General features: G+C 35.1%; 1 protein-coding gene across 3 annotated transcripts in view; it reads right to left on the minus strand.

Moving 5' to 3' along the window:
* The window catches only part of LOC141444921 (uncharacterized), a 137,687-nt gene that overhangs the window by 115,496 nt on the left and 391 nt on the right, over positions 1-21,800 (minus strand). The gene's annotated exons all lie outside the window — the stretch shown is intronic.

Raw genomic sequence — 21,800 nt, forward strand, 5'->3', positions numbered from 1 at the left:
GTAAGTTAGACAGGAAGGCTGAAAGAGGGATACTTATCGGATATGATGGTGATGAAGGATATCGAGTATTTGATTTGAAGAATCTCAAATTGATCAGATCACGAGATATTGTTGTTGATGAGATATCTTTGCTAGACAAGAAGAAGACTGATACAACTTCAAAAATACCTGAACCTGATACAAATATCTACGAGCTACCTGTTCCTTCAACGAGTTCTCCAACTTTTTATGAAGAACATCATCCACAAGCACAATCAGAGACAAACGATAGTGTTGAAGAGTATGAGTCATTTGAAGAAGATGAGACAGTTGAAAATAATATAGATCCCAATGTTATGACACGACAAAACGCCGACTTGCCAGTGCATGGCGAGCGTCAACTACGTGATCGAAGCCGGATTAAACCTCCACAAAGATTTAGTTTCGAGCAGTTCATTAACGAGGCTATATCCATTCCTGAACCATCTTCATATCGAGAAGTTTTACACAATCCTGAAAAAGATAAATGGATCGAAGCGATGGACAAAGAAATACAATCCCTTAAAGAAAATCAGACGTGGGAATTAACTAACCTGCCTAAAAATCGGAAAGCACTACCTTGCAAATGGATATTTAAAATTAAAAGAAACCCTGATGGTACAGTCGACAAGTACAAAGCACGTTTAGTTGCTGTTGGCTACAATCAAAAGAAAGGTATTGACTATGACCAGACATTTAGTCCAGTTGCGAAAATGAGTACAATAAGACTTCTGTTAAACATTGCTGCAAATGAAGGATTAGCGCTTAGACAGTTTGACGTTTCTACAGCTTTTCTATACGGTACTGTCAAAGAAGAAATTTATATGCGACAACCAGACGGCTTTGATGACAGAACTGGCCGAGTATGCAAGCTGAAAAGAAGCCTATATGGACTTAAACAGGCACCTAAATGCTGGAACGAGTGCATTCATGATTTTCTTATAGAATCTGGTTTTATCCAGAGTGAAGCTGATCCCTGTGTCTATGTCCGAGAACGTGGACATAATAAGATACTAATTGGGCTCTATGTTGATGACGGTCTGCTGGCTGCATCAGATGAGAAAGAAGCAGATGATTTCATCCAAAATGAATTGAAAGGTCGATTTAAAATAACGACAAAAATTCCATCTTACTTCCTTGGGCTCGAAATAGAACAAAACAATGAATGTATTAAGGTTCATCAAGCTGCTTACACTCAAAAATTGCTAGACAAGTTCGGGATGAGTAACTGCAAAGCTGTTGGGACACCCATTATAAAATGCGAAAAGGAAATGGAGAAAGAAGAATGTCCTGATCAACCGCCAAATTTTCCATACCGACAAGCTGTTGGATCTCTAGCTTATCTTATGGTTGCAACGAGACCAGATATAGCATATGCAGTTGGGGTGGTATCAAGAAGCCTAGATAACCCTACCAAAAATAATATTCAACAAGTAAAGAGAATCTTTAGATACTTAAGAGGAACTGTCGATACAGGACTCGAGTATAAAAAAGGCGAAAGTCGTCTTGTATGTTACAGTGATGCAGATCACGGTGGTGACGATACAAGCGGATGCTCTACGAGCGGAATGTTATGTCTTTATGCTGGATCGGCCATATCCTGGCGAAGCTCCAAGCAAACCAAGGTTGCACTGTCGTCTACCGAAGCGGAGATAGTAGCGGCCAGCGAAGCAAGTCGAGAGATTATTTGGTTGAAAAGGTTGTTACAAGATCTAAAAGTAAATATTGATACGCCTACTTTGCGAATTGATAATGAATCAGCAATTAAACTGGCATACAACCCTCCATCGGTACAGCATCGAAAGACTAAGCATATAAAAATAAAACACTTCTATGTCAGACAGTGTATATCTGAAAATGATATAGTCATTGAACAAGTACCGACAGCAGAACAATTGGCTGATATATTCACGAAGCCTCTGTACAAGCCAAAATTGATTAAGCTTTGTGAACAGTTTGGCTTGAAAAAGGCAAGGAAATGTTAAAGTACTTCCAGTAAACGAGTCTTCTAGTGACTTTATAGAAGTCTGTGTTTGATATCTGTGTACGGTTGCTATGACTTGTTATTCTAAAATTGTTGATTGGTCTTTATTCCAATATATTTTCCCTTAACAAATGCATTTACTTTAATAATTTTATGTGAGAAAATCTGTTCCATTTCTGTTTAATTTGTTCGGATAAACAGAGACAGAATCACTGATATCTATCACATAAAATACAAATGGTGAAACAGGTCCTGGAATAATTAACGTAAGTATAGTTGTGTTTCCATTCCAATACAAACGGGTGCATAAACGTCATACTAAAACTAGTTACATAGAAAACCAATAATAAGACCCTATTAAACCGGTAGCAGTTCTCATGAACTTGTTCTGGTAAGAAGGCGCAGTGACCGTATCGCTAGCACAAGTGATATGGCTTGGTTTCTTTTTCTCCATGTCGCAGTTGCCGTGGCTGTTCCGCTCACCTGCCAACCTGCCAACCATCCTCACCTGCTTCACGTAACTTTGGACCAACTTCGGGTGTCTTACCCGATCCTACGGACTATCGCCCAGCTTCCATCTTCATTCAACATCAGTACAGGATACGTAGTACTAGCTAAACTGAATCATAGGAATTAGATTTTTGCTGTTTTATCTAACAGATTCGAATCACACCCCAGATTTATTATTATCCTCCTTTGTTAGTAATTTTGTTGTTTTACTCGATTACAGGCAAATCCAAAACTGTAACTGTTTCTAAGAATTACATGAAGGACGCGAAAGAAAGGGCGCGCTTGCTAGCCTCTTAGGTTTTAATCAAGCATTATTACGGCGGAACACGGACCGAACAGTCGCCGAGTGCACTAAGCACTTGTTGTAGAACAAATTGTACAAGAAAGATCGCTAGCATGAAGGAAATAACAACCATGGCAGAATATAGCTAGTCTCAAACTAAGCAAAACTTTTTCTATGGAGAGGCAAAGATAGTTTTCATTTGAAGTTTGTGCAGAAAATTGTTAGTGAAAATCATTTTATGACATAATGTAACGTAGTTTTTATGTTGGACTTCAGTGACCACATAAATTAGCACATACCTATTTATAATTCAAGTCGGCCAAGAAACTGCTCCTAAGGTTAAATGTAAATTTATACGGTTTTAAAAATTAAAGACAATTATAAACTTACAATTTACGTTTTGATTTTTTACATAAATTTTAACCGTCATTATCTCCTATTCACCTGATATAAACTAGTAGAGCTTAATTAGCAGTTTATGTTATCGACTATACACTGAAGTTGGCAACTTAGTAACTGTGCAATGTATGACATGTTGTGTTCGAATTTTATAAGTTGTCTCACTGATAATGATAGCTGTGTCTAAGTCAACTGATTAAGCTGGTTGAGACGGCGAAGTCGCGAACATTTGCTACCTAGTGCAAGGGCAACCAAATGTAGCAGTTTTACGAAGTTACTTGCAGAATTCGTGATTGGATTAAAACAGGAATGTCTTTTCTAGGAATTGTTCACTAAAATACGCAGCGCTCGAGCATCATTACTGGATCAAATAAGGCTTTCATTCTAAGCACTAGAGAATTAATCAAAATTATTCGTTGCTAAGGGCGCAACCCGCCAACAGAACGCACCGCGTCAAAGATACCACTGTTTCCCTTTACTTGTTCTTGTTCATTTAAATTTTCACCGTTCAGTGAGATTTGAAGAGGGTCCGATTTGTATGACAAAGAGGAGACGTTTAAATCATTTTTGAGCGACTGACAGCTGATTAAGGCATTGAAAGTGGAAATTGAATACAATTAGGGAGGTATTGGTGTCAAAAACAGCGTGAGACAGATAAGAGAAAGAGTAACACAATAGAAAATTTTGTAGCGAGCTAAAGTAACAAAAGGATTGTTAAATTTCTCTCAAGTCATAGCAAGACGTCTTTAGCAAAAAAAATATTTAATAATAACTATAGATAATATAGCACAAAAAACAATGAAATTTACAGTTAAGAAGAAGACAAAAAGAACTAAGTACTGTAAACATTAAAAATATAAAAAAACACTCCGTCTAAAAAAATAAATTTAAACATTGAAATTAAGAAAGAAAGAAAGAAAGAAAATACATTTATTTAACGCCATAAAAAACAAACATAGAACAAATAAAGACATACATGACGCTAAACAGGTCCCCACTCAGCATAATGCCACGGCAAGCCGTGGCGCTGATTTTCAGTGAGGACCTTATCTAAAAACTAACTTAAAATAAAAATTTAAAATAAAATAAAACAAATATTAAATTGTATGGCAACACCGGCTTAAACAGTTCAAACGTGTGCAGTTGAAATGTTTTAAGTCACCGCCAAAAGTATACTTTGCAAATATGAATAATGCATATTACTGTTAAAATGGTTATTTAAAAACAACATGCTACATACTTGACTCCTTAAAACAAAAACACAGGTATTTCTATTAAAAGTATCTTACTTGACTAAATAATACGCCAACCAACAGTGGATACATTTTTGAGATCGTAACGTAATAAACCGAACTCATTCAGTCTACCGCCAATTGGTAAAGCGAAATCGACGTTTCTAGCTTATTTATAAGGACGACAAACATTATGAGCGCCTAAAGTGCAAAAAAAATAAATAAAAAAAATACAAGGTAAGATTGAGAGGTGCCTACTTATTCATTTTCTCAATTAAGAGGAAGCTTACGGATATGTCGGCATGCACACCTATACAATTAGTTTCTGTGTTGTTAGTAATCGTTATATAAGGATCTGTCTGTCAGGGAGGATTTGTTACAATCAGACTCATAAGAGAGCTCAGGATCAATAAACAATGGATAAGAGCTATTCTCGGAGTATCTAGGCGCGAATCAGAAATGAGAAGATACGTCAAAGAACTAAAGTTAGCTCAGCAAGTTGGACATTTTATGCTACTAGTATAACACACAAGTTGCAAGCCCTAGTTATAGTTGTTTTGAGCATGAGCTGTAGATTTGTATGGCTGATTGATTGAAATACAAGACTGAATTCACTGAAGTTAATTATAGGAGACTTTGTTGCCACCATCACAGTTGGAAGCGGAAGTTAGAGAAAAAATCTGTCAACATAAAAACTATATCAACTCGTGTTGCCAGCAAGGGTATTAAGAGTCACATACTCATAGAACTGGTAGCCACTGGGAAAAGGGTCTTGGAATGGCGCCAAATAGATAGACGATCTGTCAAAATTTGCAGGAAGCCATTGGCTGTGGGTACCTCGCACAGGACCGATCGTCGTGGGGAGGGGAAGTCATAGTCAGCCTGAAAATAGGCGATGATGATAGTTTCTATATAAAATAACAGAATTAAAATTGTCTGCTAATAAAGCAATTTTGCTAACATAACTGAGATAATAAAAAAACGATAAAAAATATCGGTGCATACTGCGTGACATTTATCTACAGTCGTAGCTATATAAATGCAAATTGTAAGATAATATCAATGTTTATATTACCAGTAGCCCTAATATCCCAGATGGCATTCCTCTGGCCCCTTGGAGCAAGGCCGCTGTCACTTTCATTGGAAAGTGCGCCGGCGCGGCCGGAACTGACCGCCGCCCGATCATAACTCACTGCTCTTAGGGAGGTAAACTACTACGCATTGTCCAATGGTGTAAAAAACTGCACGTAAACGGGGTGAACTAAATAAAAAAAATAGACGGAAAGAAAACATTTATTCGTGACAGTATAAATAAAATAAAAATAGGTATCACAGTCACGAAATAGAAATTAAGAAAACTATTTTTTTTGTTTATTAGTGCTTTGGAAAATCTGACGCCATATTCTGTCGCCTTATAAACGGTTCAAAAGATTAAAAAATATATAGATACTTGTTTGTTTGACTATGTTTGTATTTCATGATGTTTTTTTTAATTAATGAAAAAATGAATGACTTTATACTTAAAGTACTTAACCAAACTATTTTTTTCGATATTTTTTTAAAACATTTTATAATAATTTCACAGTCATTGTTAAGGTCAAATTGTGAAATCCACTAACCTGACGAGTGACATTCACGTGACATATAAAAGAGACAAAAATAAAGCTCACTTTTTAACCTACTTGTCCTAAATAGGTATGTGTGAATTAAAAACACTTCAAAGAAAGAAATACATTTATTCAAAACACAACCATAGACAACACTACACAAGACACAACAATATTATTAAGTACGATAGTATCTTGATAGTATAGATAGGTAGTAAGATAGTATATGTCATTGCGGTTGTGTTGTTGTGTTCAATTACCGACTTTAAAAAAAAACACAAATTGAGAACCATTATTACACTCTTTTAACTCGAGTTTTTGTCGAAATTGAGTTAGATACATATTCAGAATCAGCAAAACGAGTTCTACAACTTCTTTTTTGACGTATATTATTATATTGTAAATCGTCAGGATCCATGATTTACAATAAACATAACTGCAGTAACTGACAGTAAGTATAGATACTGCACTGACCTTTGAAGTCGTTGTACAATATTACATAGTCACTCCTTAACAAAAGTGCAGCTTCTTAAGTCACTGCGATTGTAATTTGGAGAGATCGCGTTTAGTGCTGTTGAGCCGTGAAAACATAACTGCAGCTTCTAAAGTTACTGCAGTTTAGTCGAGAACTTTTTCTTATTTAACCATTAGAATAACTGCAGTATCCACTAAACTGTAATCATAACTGCAGTAAATGTAACAGTTACTGTAGTTATGAATATGATTAGAAATTGTGGTATTTCCGACTATGGAATTCGAAGGCATAAGCGCATTTGACGTTAAATGCCACACATGCCAGTGATTTTTAAATTGTAATGCTAAATATACAATCTGCGTTAAAATAATTATTATTTTGGTATATGTTTCATATTCGTAGCTAAAATAGGTTACGAAATACAATTCATATAAAAAATAAATCTTTGGACCTCGTTTTCTCAAAAACTAGTCGGATCGAGTTACTGCACTCTTCGTAACGGGGGCAGAATTATCTTGCTTATCTTTTGAACATTAAGAGTTAGGCCCATTGTGTCTTGGAGAAATTAACTTCATTTGACCTGTTGATGGCCCCCTTAAAGTTGACTTTAATAAAAAATAACACGGTGTATATATCAGTGCATCAGTTCACATAATATATTATATGAACTGATTATTACGCTCATGCACGCATCTAGTAATTATTATACCGATTTTCCATGCAACATTCTCTAATTATGTGTATACGCAAAACTAGAATTCAGCCGAACAAAAGTTATCATGTAATTCACCATATAATTGCATGGTACCTATTCAAACTTGGACTAACAGTTGTTAGTAACATACTCATTGGATACAGCCCATCTCCGGTTTGCTGCATGTGTGTTAACGCGTACAACTTGTTGTCTATACTATATGCACACAGAGATACTTCGTACATACACGATGACACTGTGTCGTGCGCAACGTACGTGCACACTGAACGGGGTAAAAGTTCAGAGTTAGTTGGTGCCCAAAAAAATGGCATATATCGGTCACTGAGAGACGTCACATGTTTTTTAACTTCATGAAATCATTATAATATCTATTTTTGTATCACTTTAGATTCAGGAAAATTAGACAAGACGGCAAGCAAAACGAAACACAACGCGTGAGCCGAGCGAGCAATGCGAGTTCGCCGCGGCAGCGGCCGGCGAAACGCCAGGAGGAAATTATGTTATTTATCTACGCTGTTATTCGATCAGATGTATTCTTTACCTTCGGGATGACAGTCTAGGAGTTTGTAGACTTTCGGCCAAACGTACTTTCGGAATTTACGATTTCGGTCAAATAAACATTCGGTTTTTCAATATTCGTACTTTAATTCATAGGTCTTCTGAAAATCGGTTTCTTTGCTTCGTTTTTATGATGTATATCGGTCACATTGCGGGGCTGCGAGGTTATATTTTATAAATGTTCGGCAATGCAGTGTAAGTTGTATAATAAATATAGCTTTCTTACCGTGTAAATAACGCCTTAGTCTGAAGCTCGGGTCGTACCTACTAACATTAGTCAGTGTGCATCGGCTATAAGGAAGTGATCTCGTTCTAATTACTCGTAATTACACGAGACGTGTACTGTTCTTGAGCTCGATGTCTGTTGATTTAATTTGCGGTTTTGTTGATAGACGTCGGGTATGTGTACTCGTCACGACTTTTTTGTTTTAATTCGTAACCATGTTTAATAAGATAAATTAGGTATTTTCCGCTTTATATCCGACTGCGGCAAAGCAAACGGAGGGTTATGATTTTAACTAGTATGTGTTTGTGCTTACGTTTTTGTTAGTGAACTCTCCTTAAGTACTAACACTGTAAGACAGCCTAAACTAATTTATGTTTTATAAAATGAAGGTTCAAATACATAACATCCATCTACATTCGACGTTAATAGAAGAAAACACTGCTGGACTATTAAACTAAGAATAAACAAAGAATAAAGGTGGTGTAGTACGATCATGTGTGATTAGATCATGATGATAGGATATTTGAGTATATGTAGGTTACTTATGAGAAGTATGTATGTAGTAAAGGAATTACAACTTGTTTCACACATATCGCTTCACATTTATGCCCTCTGTATTTCTGAATAAATTTAATTTGGAGCCATTTGAAGTCAAACTAATTAGGTTGGTATCGAACTAGTAAGCTTGTTAAAAAGAGGTTAATCGCTAGTTGGTTTTAAATAAGATCGACGCGGAAAATAAAAGAGAATAATTAAAAGCAATGACTAAATAAAAGAAAAACAAAATGTACTTTATTGCATGGGTGGTTAAATTCTCGTTACTTGGGAGATTAACAAAAAATCTTTTGTTCAAAATTTGTTGCGGTATGACAAATGTAAAAATGTGGTCCAAGATTTATCTCGTCGGCCGCCTCGTCATGCAAAAAGTGCCCATCAGATTTTAATCATGTTCACGGGATGACGTGGAGGAACTGGAGTCAACAGGCCGTTAACGCAACAAGGAATAAGATAAGCCGATGTTTTGTCTTTATTGTTGGTTACACAAAAACAAGGTGTATTAGTTGTCAAGGAAATGTGAGAGAGAGACGTGGAGAGACTTTGGTACTTGAGGGTCGCCTCTGTCGCACGAAGCTGAGCTGTGATTCACGAATAAAAAAGGCGTATTGCTCGTCACAACTAAATATTGTTTACAAAGGTCAAATAGCATCACTTTCTCTGTAATCATCTTTTGACTTCGTTCATCAATAGAAATAGCATACCAACAGGCTGTTTCTGTTTTTATTCCAATACTCACAAGTGATCGGAATGTGGAATGTATGCATGTATAATCCCGAAATGTAAACCTAGAGGCTGATACGAGTATTTTGATCGAGAAATCTTCATAAATGAATCTTCATTTATGATTTTTGAAAATCCAATTTAACTGCCATCCTTAATAGTTCAAGCAAGTAAAATTATTGATGATATATTTTAGTATCATCATCTTTTGAAATGTCACTGACGTATGTCGACATATTTAAGTACAATGTCTAAAAGGGTTTCAAATTAACCAGAGTGAAATTTTCTATTCTGCTGCTGCAAAAGTTAGTAACAGAGTGAACTATTATTATATTAAAAGACACAAGATAAATCCTTGTTCATCTTATTTAAAAGTTACAGCTGGAAAGCTGCTCATCTTGAGTTTTCAAGCAAAGTGCAAGGAACCGAGCTTCTTCGAACTTGTGAAGTAATGGAATGGACAAGCTACTGGACTGCAGTATCAACTAAGATTAACTCTTAAAGTTCCCGTATTGGCAGCTAGGTATGAACGCTATTTCGTGTCCGCGAGTCCGTACGAGCTAAACATGATAAAACTTATTTCGATTCGTCGAGGGATAAACGTCGACTACAAATAAGTGCACACTTTTAATTATTTAAATACTTCGTAGGTAGGTATTAAAATGTGTCATCGACTTAGACATTTTACAAGGAAACCATTCTGGAAAATCGAAGGTAGAATAATGGCATGTATGCATTGATATGACGACCTCTGAACGTTAGACTTGTTACAAGAAAGTCGTTCTGGTAACCACTTGAGGCAGAGCCTGATATAAGGTTCACGGAAGTGGTTAGGTCTGAGCAGACGTTGTCGGGTCGCCATCTATTGGACAAATGTATTAACAGATTATGCAAGTTTGTTATCACCTATAGTCAAAGGAAGCACGTAGCTTTCGTGATGCAGCGTACTTAGTTGACAGTTTCGTAGGCGGATATTACATTACATTATGTCATAGTCATAGATGTTACTGTCATATTACTGCAACGATTTATCATGTATATAAAGTAAGACAAATCATGCATCATAATCATATCACCTTGTCATAATCATTCACTGGATATGTAATACGCAGGTATTGTTTTCCCCGCAAAGTGTATTCAAGCCTGTTTTTACTTTGGAATCGTAATAGACTTACACGAAATTGTATAAAACACTGTGCTTATCTGGCCCCTATTTTAATAAAAGTTACGAGTGCTACAATTATACATAATTGTCACTTTTTTGTATGAGAAACTTAATAATTATGTAAAATTGTAGCTTTTGTAACTTTATTAAAAAGGGGCCTGGTTACTTATTTTGTCGTTACTATGGAAAACCGATTTCGTATAATTTTCTAGGAATAGAAGTTTGACTTTATGACTGGTCCAAAAGGTAGCAGAACTGAGTATTTGATATTAATTTCAGCTTGATCCTTTTTCACAGGAACAAGTGGATACCTGTGTGTGTATATGTGTGTGTGTGTGTGTGTGTGTGTGTGTGTGTGTGTGTGTGTGTGTGTGTTTTGCCGGTGGATGCATGTGGCGAGTTGTCGTTCATTAGTGTACGTCTTCCAGCTGATAATGAGTGGGCACCTCTTCAAAACTCAAAAAGGACTTAAAAGACAGACGGATTGACGGACTACAAAGTGATCCTATAAAGATTCCGTTTTTGCCAACAGAGGTACGGAACCCCAAAAACGGTCCATGATCAGTCGGTCAATCACTTACTAATTGAAACATTACTACTCAGAATTAATCGGAACAGAATTACCAATCCATCAACGGGAAACCTCGATGAGTGCTGTCATGTATTCAAAACAAACATAACTACAGTTACATCATTCTTGATTTGGCTAATCACTTAACAGCAATAATCACGCTTAGTTACGTCGTATTAGCATTAATATAATGCCCCGAGGGGTGAATTGAACACAATGAAATAATAATTTGTCTCAGGGTTATTTCAGTTGTAAGTTAAATACATAAGTAGTAACCGGTCTCGTTGCTGTAGTACCGTAGTTCAACTTTGACAGTTCTATAGTAGTAATTTTGTCTTTGACAAGTCGATAATTATTGTTAGTGCTTATTTTGCCTTTGGTGTATTAAGTAAATTATATTTGCAATGTCATGATTCATGCAAATAAAAATAGAAATTTATTTGAATGTTAATTATCTTTCGTCCAGTTGTAAGCTCACACTCAATTGTACTTAAAGGAAATGCGCTTTTTAATTTTTTGCTTTTTTTTGTCGTGTGTATATTTGAAAGTTAAATGAATAAAGGGAAAGTTATCAGCACCGCTCGGATCGGAAATTGAAAATAAGAATTCTATGCGTGAAAAACTTTTAATTGAAAATTTAAAATCTGAGTTTAAAAGCTTACGATTTGTTCAGGATACTTTCTTTGTTTTGATTAAAAGTTGCTTTTGTTACATAATCCTACGTCAATTTGTTGGAAATATAATATTATGGAGATAGCTTCTTTTATGTCTACCGTTTATTCTTCCTTAAAACATTTAGATGCTCATGCTATTATGTAAGCAGGCCTGTGCCTGACAATGAAGCGTATATTATTATTATTTTTTCGACAAATAAGTACGTGTGTAAATATATGAAATCAGTTTTTAGATGGATATTTCAAACAATGTATTTATCTAGACAAATCCTAGCCGACTGTCTATCTCTTCAAAATCTGACCTAGAACATTCCTTTTGCGATATTGATTTTGTAAAATTCCTATGGGATAGGCAGTTCTACAGGGGGGTACAAGCAACCAGCGCAATCCGATTTTTTTTTCATTTTCCAGTGCATTGCACTTTGATATTTGAACTAGATGATCACATTCTAAATTTAATGACATTTCCTCAACAAAGAGTGAAAGAACGAGGTAAATACGCTGCGTTCTGGCATCGATTACCTTGCTCAAGCAACAAGCTTCACTTGCCCACTGGGAGCTATTTTTGCATGAAATAAACGAGAAAATCTGTTTCTATTTCCATTAGCCAGTTTTATCATAAACCTAATGTTTCAAAGTCAAACTCTAAAGTAAACTGTCCCGTAAATACTTGAAAAGCAAAATTTTGTTAATCCGTTAACGTTTTAGTTTTCAGAAAATGGCATGTTACATGGTGATGACTTTTTGTGGGTCAGTGACTAAGTAAACATGGCTGACAGTGCTTGCGCTCCTTGATCTTGACATAGATGCGGCCAACTAAATCCTTGCTGGAAACCTGTTTGGTTTATTTGCAATAAGTTATAGGTATTGATGGTCTGCGTGTATAATCGACTATGCATTTTAGAAACTCGTGATTTCTATAACGATGTTTGTTGGGTTGGGTTCGAAAGGAGAACAGGCTTTGTTACTATTTATGTTTGCTTTATGATTCACATATTTCTGGTTTGAAACGAAGGTGAAGGTGGGAAGGTATTTGCACGATAATTAACACAGTAGTTTTTTTCATCATGACATTATAAATACTAGGAACGACGCATTTAGATACTTTAAAAGATAAATATGGTCTGTAGTCACGGCGGTCTATTATAAGGCCGTAATCAATAAGGGACTTCCGATATTTCGACGCATCTGCTAATCTCATGATCACGGGTATCACTGTTAGGATATATATAGGTATATTGTTTTTAGTAGGAATGGTTTAAAGTTGTTAACATAAACAGTTTTTACGAGTTGATCTTATTTTTTTATATTTATTTCATGCTGCACAATATAAATTTCCTGGTAACGTTCATCGCCAGGCGCAACAAACGTTAAGTTTTGACGTTAAAGTAACACGATAATTTTTCACTAGTCCATATCTAGCAAAAGCAAAAGTAAATAAATACTATTACTTACAGCTCGCTGCTGAGACAACAGCAGAATCCATAACACCAACGTAATATTTTGTTTAAAATGTATTTTGACCGAGAAGTTCTATTTTTAGTACCACAATAAAACTGTACGTAAGTTACGGCGATAAGAATAAAAATGCACATCTCCGGCCATTAAACTCTGGGATGCTGTGTAAAATCGTATAAATGTATAATTATGTAAATGCGGTATGGAAGTCTGTGTACGGACCCTAAAGGGCTTACGTGCGTTTAAAGTTAAAGTACATGCGACTTTTTGATGTTCACTGTACCCGTAAGGGTGGTCGTGTCGGTTTTCACTGATAGAAAGACATAAAAGTATACAAGTACTGTCATTCCGTAAAAAGGTTGACAATGTAGGAGTGATATGTATATAATGAGTATTTTTTATCACATTTACTTTAAAATGTTACGGGACAGTATCTTATACCTAGCGACTGCAACTAAAGAGGATCGGGAAGGTAAAAGTTTTACTTTCATAGATATTATGGATCTTAAAGTAACGCTTGAATTAGTCAGCATAATTATTAATTAGTTGCTCGCAACTCTACCTGCAAAGATTTTCTTTATCGCTATCCCTAACTAAGCAATTTTCTTGAATAAAAACTATCCTTATCTAGCGTGAAGAGGTTGCAGGCACATAGACAGACAGACAGGGTTACTTTCTCATTTATAATCTTACTTTGGATTAAAAATTTAAATTAAAACTTAGCTTTTAATCCAAACCAAGTTTCTTACGTTCTGTGATTGAAAATATAACCCTTTTTGTGCACAATATCTCCTGAAAAAAGGTTTAAGTCTGATATTCTTGATTACCAGTATCTTAACGATAAGAGATACCAATCATTGTTAGCTGAATGAAATAAAATAAAAAAGCATTTATTTCAGATCTTATAAAAAACGATCTACACGTAGACACGAGACAATAAACAGCTCACAAAAATAAATGTCTCAAACAAGCTCCGAGCTCTCTACAAACAACTAAGACGTCTCGCCAGCAATAGTTTATTTGAAGCGACCACTCATAATAATGGTTTTAGGTGTACGTAATGCAAATATTTGGTTTTTTAGAAGTAATTTTGAACATGAAACTACCGTGAGACTCACTCATATTAAATGATATTATTAAATGATATTATAACGGATAACTCACGTCTTAAACCGACTTTAGCTCGACATGTTTCGGGCTATTTCGTAGCCCTTCTTCTCAGGAGCACGAGACTCGGCGGCTGCCGCAACACGCACCCTACGCGCCACCGCTCTGCTCGCGCGACTGCCCGACGAAACTAACACCGGCGCACAACTACCCTCATTTTTATTGTCAATGTCTAATGTAGGGTAGCACAAAACACTAACAACATCGCTCCGTAAAGGCACGTTCACACCAACCGATAACGCAGCACGAGTATTTAAAACTGTTTTCCAACTCGGGGGTACCGACCAACTGCAATCCCGGTTAAACTTCGGATGACGACTAATCCCAATGGCTTCACGCACTTTCCGCGGAATGAAAAACTTTTCTCTCGCAAGTACAGACACCTTATCAAACCTGATGTAATGCGTCAAATCTAATAATGCTCGGCCACAACAGAGCCCCTGTCGTCCTGTTTCCTGATACTACGTATGTGCTCCGATACCCTAGTAGACACGTTACGCCCAGTCTCACCGAAATAGCTCTTGCCACACGAACACGGAATCATGTATACCTACCCCAGGACGACTCAGGGGCTCCTTATCCTTCGGCGATCGCACCAACTGTCTAAGCTGCATATGAGGACGGAAAATCGACTTGATGCTATATCTTCGGCGTAACAAGTGCCCGATTTTAAACTAAACTCGGTTTAAGACGTGAGTTATCCGTTACAATATCATTTAATATCATTTTTAGAAGTACTTGGAGTGTTTGTGTCTTAGTTTAAACTCTATCACATAATGGATTCTCGAAGCACTGTCTGATCGTAATTAACTACAATGTTAATATATAATGTAATGTATAAACAGAGTAATAAAAAATAAATAATAAGAAACGCCAAAACAAAACTAGGTAGGTTACAATTGGCGGTAGAGGCTAAATTTTGACTTAAAAGATTCGTTAAAATAATTGCCTCGATTGAAGCGAAGCCAATATTCCATCACTTTTTGTGTAATAAGTGTTAAATAAATCATAATAAATAAACATCATGGGACAATTTTCACCAATTTCCTAAACCACCCAAATTACCCAAAGTAAACAAAATGTGTACCTACTATGGGTACAAGGCAACGGATAAACATACGTATATAGTTAAATACCTACGTACTTAAATACATATAGAACACCCAAGACTCGAGAACAAACACTCTTATTAACTATTCATAAATGTCTGCTCTTGTCGGGGACCGAACCCGGGACCTCAAGCTTCGTAGTCAGGCTCTCTGACCATTTGGCTATCCGGTCGTCTAAATGTCGTTATTTATAATATTTCCATTCGTAACCCTTCTCTGCGTTAAGTTCAAAACTTTCTAGAACTAATAATGTAATATTAAAATAGAATTAATATACAATGTATTGTTTACTACTTACTTACTTACTTATTACTTACTACTTACTTGTTCAGAGCATTGTTTTTGTCTGTTTGTATAACGCTTTAATTATAAACAGTTCTAGCTAATTGAAATTTATTTGATATGGTTGGCTGAAAAATGATCAGTACACAGTAGTATACAAGTATACAAAGTTAAAATAACGTGCTAAAAAGAATAATTTAATGAATACGAGTATATACTTTTCAGTATTTCATGTTGAGGGTAGGAGGAGCATAACGAGGGTTCGCCATGATTGTTAGTTTTTAAGAGCGTTTATACCTGCCGAGCTGGCAACGTTGCATTTTTGTTAGTTTTTCTCGATTATTCCATAAAAATTGAATGAAAATTAAAAATGTTGTATGATAGTTCTATCAGACAACATTTTTAATTTTCTTTAAAAACCGTTCATAAATATTAATTCGTTTTTAAAGAATAGAAAAGTCTATCACGAATAATTATTGGAGTACACACATTTACTTATAAATTAAGAAATGTTCTTTTAGACAACATTTTTAATTTTCATTCAATTTTTATGAAATAATCGAGAAAAACTAACAACATGCGTCGTTGCCAGCTCAGCAGGTATAAACGCTCTTAAATCAAACTATTTTTGTAAAGATACCTACTGTTAAAACCGGCCAAAACGTGTCGGACACGCCCACAATAGGGTTCCGTAGCCATTACGAAAAAATTAAGTAATATTTTTCTAAGGATTTCGTATTTTATACGGACTCTTCCAAGTTTAGGTATATTTTATACCTTAGGCTGCTATTTACTACTAATAATTCTCAAGCAAACTTAACCGTTATAGTTTTACTTGAAAGTGTGATATAATTACTACCATCCTGAATTTTTTAAAAATTTTCCATTCACCGGTTTAGATTTTAGAGGGGGGGGGGGGACGCTCGATTTTAATGAAAATTTGCACTTTAAAGTTGAATATTTCGCAAACAAATCACTGAATCGAAAAATCGTCTTGGTTGGATGAAAAAAAAAAATCACCCCCACTTTACGTCTATGGGAGACAGGTACCCTAAAAAAATATTTTTTGAATTTTTAAGTTTACCATTTTTTCAGCATAGTTTACTTATATATCCGTGCAAAAGTACAGCTTTCTAGCATTGATAGTCCCTGAGCAAAGCCGCGGACGGACAGACAGACAGACAGACAGACATGGCGAAACTATAAGGGTTCCGTTTTTGCCATTTTGGCTCCGGAACCCTAATAAACGAATATTATTATTAAGTCACTATGCAACTAAAATAGCATCTTTGCGAAAACAGCGATTTCCACACGATACGCTTAGGTTTTGTAGAGCTCATTTATCACGAAAACTTACTGTAAACTTTAACTTCCAGTAATTAGTACTCTTAATGAACCAGTCCGACTTCACCAACCAGCAATAGCGCATAAATTTAATGTTAAATTTTTAATTCAGTTAAATGTTCGGTTTAAAATAGTTTTTAATGGTTAGCTACCTATCGGATATTTTATAGGATTCTGACTATGTTTTACTTTTGATTTGCACTGTTGTTTTTTTTGCACATTGGTATCTTTACCTACTTCAAAAAAAGAGGTATTTTTTGCGTTTATTTGTATGTAAAAGGGAAGCTCTAAAACAAAAAATACTGACCCGTTTTTAATAATTATGTCACGAATTAAAAGATACATTATTTCTGATTAACATAGTCTATTTTTGTCTAGCTAAAGTACAAAGCTCTCACAAGATGCATAGAGAGTCACGGGCAAGAGCTAGTCGGCTAATATCACAGGAGAGTGTATCTTGATGTTTTAACCTTATCATTATAAGTACCTAAGAAATACTTTAACTCGTGTTAACTGAATTACTATGTTCTTGTAGGTAACGAGACACTCAATTGACTATATTTATGTAATTACATCGTCATCAACTACTGGTAGGCAAATAGAACCATTTTGATGTTTAAAGAACTATAAAATGAGTTTATGTATGCAATCAATTATTGAATATTTTTTAGACGATTGCCCAAAGAAGAAAGTGTGTATTTTTTATATTTTTGCTACATTTCCTTTGAGGTTAAAATAGAAATTTATTTCATGATTGTTATGCGTATTACTTAGACCAAAGCTATTGACGCGTAATTTAAGAAGACTTAGAAGGTTGTTTGAGTTCGAATATCATATCACTTTTCACTTTGCTAATATAATGAACGAATAGTACCTACTAAACTAACTACTAAACTATCGTATTTCAATAAGGACTGATGAAAAAATATACTTGGTTTTTGATTGAGTTGGTAATCGTTTTTTACGTTGGTTACTTATTTGACTACGTCATAATATGATTATTTAATGTTGTGCTAGTTTACAGATACACGTAATTCCGAGCATTTCATCAATATCACCGTCTTGTAAAATCGGATGATGGCATTAATTTACTATTAATGCGCTCGATTGTATTTACCGTCCACATTTTCTTCGACGCGCTGTTTCTTGAAGAATGGCAAAAACAGGCAGAATGCACTGACCGACTTTTCACCTACGTATAGTTTCTTTTGCAGCGCAGAAACTGCGGCATGCTGCGGCCTTATGTTTTGAATTCGCATCAACACTTCTATGTTTCTTTCAATATTCTTAAAGTTTTCAAGGTGTCTTTTTTTGCTTGTTTTGTGTTTTGTTTTACAAATAAAATATGTTTCATGTTTGGAACGTTTTTTTTATAAACGGTTTTACTGGAATGATTAACGGCTTGGACTTTGTAGTCACCTAAAGTGAGTAAAATATTCTGTATAACATCGTTGTAGAAGTTATAACAAAAATAAAAAACAATCAAAAAACAGAGTAGGTACCTACCTAACGAATTCGCGGATTGTTCAATCCGAAAATTTGTTTCAATTTGCTTAAATAATGCTAGCGGATAGAACAATTAAAATTTCGCTGGCAAAATATAATTGTTCATTTAAAACTGGTGAATACAATCTGAAGTGCACGTCAGATTAATCACAATCTCACCAGATCTTTACGCTCGGCTGCGAAAGGATCCACGTTATAAATTTAATATTTCTCGGAAACCGCACGAAAGTTCTGTTCATCGTTACTGTCACATACGTTTACCTGGCGACTTGGTACATGAAGCACATTTAGCACGTGTCCGGAATGTCAGGTGGAGTGAACTTCGTGGGTGCATTGACTCGCCCGGACGGTACTTTCCTCGGCGGTACCGAATTTATGTCACCGCGCTTTATGTTTGAAATGGAATACAAAGGTTTCATGTGGTATCTTACTTTTGTGGCTTATTTTTGACTGGTATTTTAGGTATTATTATCTTGATGGTCATATTTTTTACAATTTATATTTAACGTACAATCTTTGTTTGTATGTTTGTTGAGGTCAAACCTTGCCGAATTCATAGTGATCGCATTGACTTGAAAATTGGTACGGATGCTGCAATGTAAAGTACGAAACTACGAAAAAAAGTCAGTAAAAGCTTCTATTTTTTTTATAAAAAATTATAATGATCAAGTTACACAGAATTCCAGCGCTACTGGCGATAAGAGTCGATGAGACTTAGTTGTAAACTTACAAATCAGTTCATTTTAGTACTGTAACGCAAAAAGTATCGGTAAGAAGCGCGAGGTTGAATGGTAGTTTCCAGCTGTGAATGATCTTGTTTATTTACATAAAAATAAGCACAGTGCTCGTTTATGCGAGACTGATCCAAGCAGAAAGTTTAAATCGATATCGATTTTGATAGTTTGCATTTTTTATGTAAGTCTCATGTATATAAATTTTTAGATTTACTGCTATCTTGGTGCTGCACAAATTTATGTCTGTGAAATGCAAGTGGTAACATAACAATAAAACGAAGCATAAATCTTTTGATAGGCGACACAAGTTCGTCGACATTTAGGTGCTATATACTACTCAGCTTATAATTTGGGTAGAAATTTAATCAAACAATTAAAACCAAATAATCGTCAAAAATTATTCGTGCAAAACAGCTCAAGGCGATACTTAAGAATTACGTCCAACTTTCGCTTCGTAGATTCGTTGCTTCAATTCGAACTATTGAGGCGTTATGTATAATTAGTTACGTCAGTACCGCTACGTGCCTTACTGGTGCCACAGACGGCGTGTGAGGAATAACGTATCTACTTTCACGACTAGCAAATGTTTCGGCCACGCATGTCGCGATTATCACCGGTATGGTTACACAAGGTGTTTACTTTTTTTGTTACGTCTAAACTAGACTTCAGTGACAATGACACAACATTTATATCTGCCCTTTATTTACATTTGACACACCCTTTGAGCTGACATTAAATGGTTGCGTGCAGCAGTTGCATTGTTGAAGCCAGTCTTGATGGAGCTAGTCAAGTCGCCGCATCCTGTTTAAGGCATTTTCCTTCAATTATAGTTTTATAGTTCGCACAAAATGATTTAAAACATTAATTTGAAGTCGTAACAATTTTTTTATAGCAAAATATAAATATTGTAATCATTACTTAACGAAACTTCAGCAAAAATTAGTACCTACGTGCCCACGTTGTAGCAGTTCTCTGGTAAAGTAATAAACCATAATTATCACAGTAATAAACATAAAAGAGTTATGACCAGGTGTGAGTGCATGATAGAACTTCATTTGTCACTGCCCATATTAATTATGCACACTCCAATGCAACCGATTGCATAATTCCATAACATGTTAGACACATTTCTTATCAACGCACTACGGCGTAACGTGCAAAACTTTTTACTGAAACAAAATTGCTTGAACTCGCATATTCCTTGTTTACAAACATTTCGTAAATTTTGGAGCAATTAAATTAACAAAATAACTATTTTTACCTTCGTTGCTGGCCTTTATTATACTCGACTATGAAATATTCATAAGTGTAATTAAACGATTTGCAATGCCGTTCTGGGTCATAAAATTGCTGGTTTTTGCTATTTTGCACTTTCGTGTAAATTTAAATTAGATAGTTCGTAAGTAGCTAACCTTGGTTTTTGTTTGGTGACTGTTGCATAACGCTATCCCAAGATGTTAAGCGGCCGAATGCGTCCAACAGTGAGAGTATTTCTCCACTTTGTAGGTCATAGTGATCTCAATGCTCGGAGATATAGATGACCATATCTGTCTGATTCCTCAGTCAAATTAAAAGGAAATATTGCAAATTATTAATAACTGCGTGTAGTTATGTGAAAATATTGGATTAGTTTGCAAATCTTGCGAAAATCAAATTAAATATTTAAAGTTTGCGGTATCATCATTTAAAAGGTCATTTTTAATGAAGCCTTAAATTATTTATCTAATTATCTTTTATGATTCTGGAAAAAACAGTTTTTAGTAATTATTTTTTATTGGGCTTATAATAATCATATATTTAACAACATCATGTTATTATTCGAGCCTTATTAATTGCCAGTTAATTGTTAAAAATTTCTTAGCAGTCGATATGTTTTTCACAAAAAAAATCTAGTCAAATGAGTAAGCGCGCGATAATTTCTTTCGTACTTTACCGTTGTTACACATTTCGCGAACCGAATCGTTGCGCCACAAAAGGTAAAAAACCGACTTTACCGATAAATCGGTTACGGGCATGCTAATTTCCAGCGCAATGCATTTCCACACTTTGTTAGCATTTGTCTGGAATCAATTTCATAATCATAATGAAGAGTTTGATGAAAATTTGCAATGGTTCACAACGATTTTTTTTTCTTGACCTAATAAAGTATTTTACTTTCATGGATACTCTCCGAAATAAACGTATTATTATTATTATTACCTTTTTTTTGATTAGCCTAATGTTTATTCACAACTTTTTGACATAACTGTGAATTTGGTATTTTTATATCTGTATAAAATAAAAACAAAAAATTTAAAATATACAGTATCCTACTCTCGCTGTTATCCCTTTGCAACTTTGTGTGGACATACCTGTTTCTGGGATAAAAGAAAATTGATTGTTACGCTGATAAATATAGCATGCTCCGGATGAAAAAAAAACAGTTTATTAATTATTAGTTTTTATGTTTACTCATTACAAACAATCAAACAAATAACCATTTTTTATAATATTAATTTCGATTTC

This window comes from Choristoneura fumiferana, chromosome 2, assembly GCF_025370935.1.
Source record: "Choristoneura fumiferana chromosome 2, NRCan_CFum_1, whole genome shotgun sequence".
Taxonomy (NCBI): domain Eukaryota; kingdom Metazoa; phylum Arthropoda; class Insecta; order Lepidoptera; family Tortricidae; genus Choristoneura; species Choristoneura fumiferana.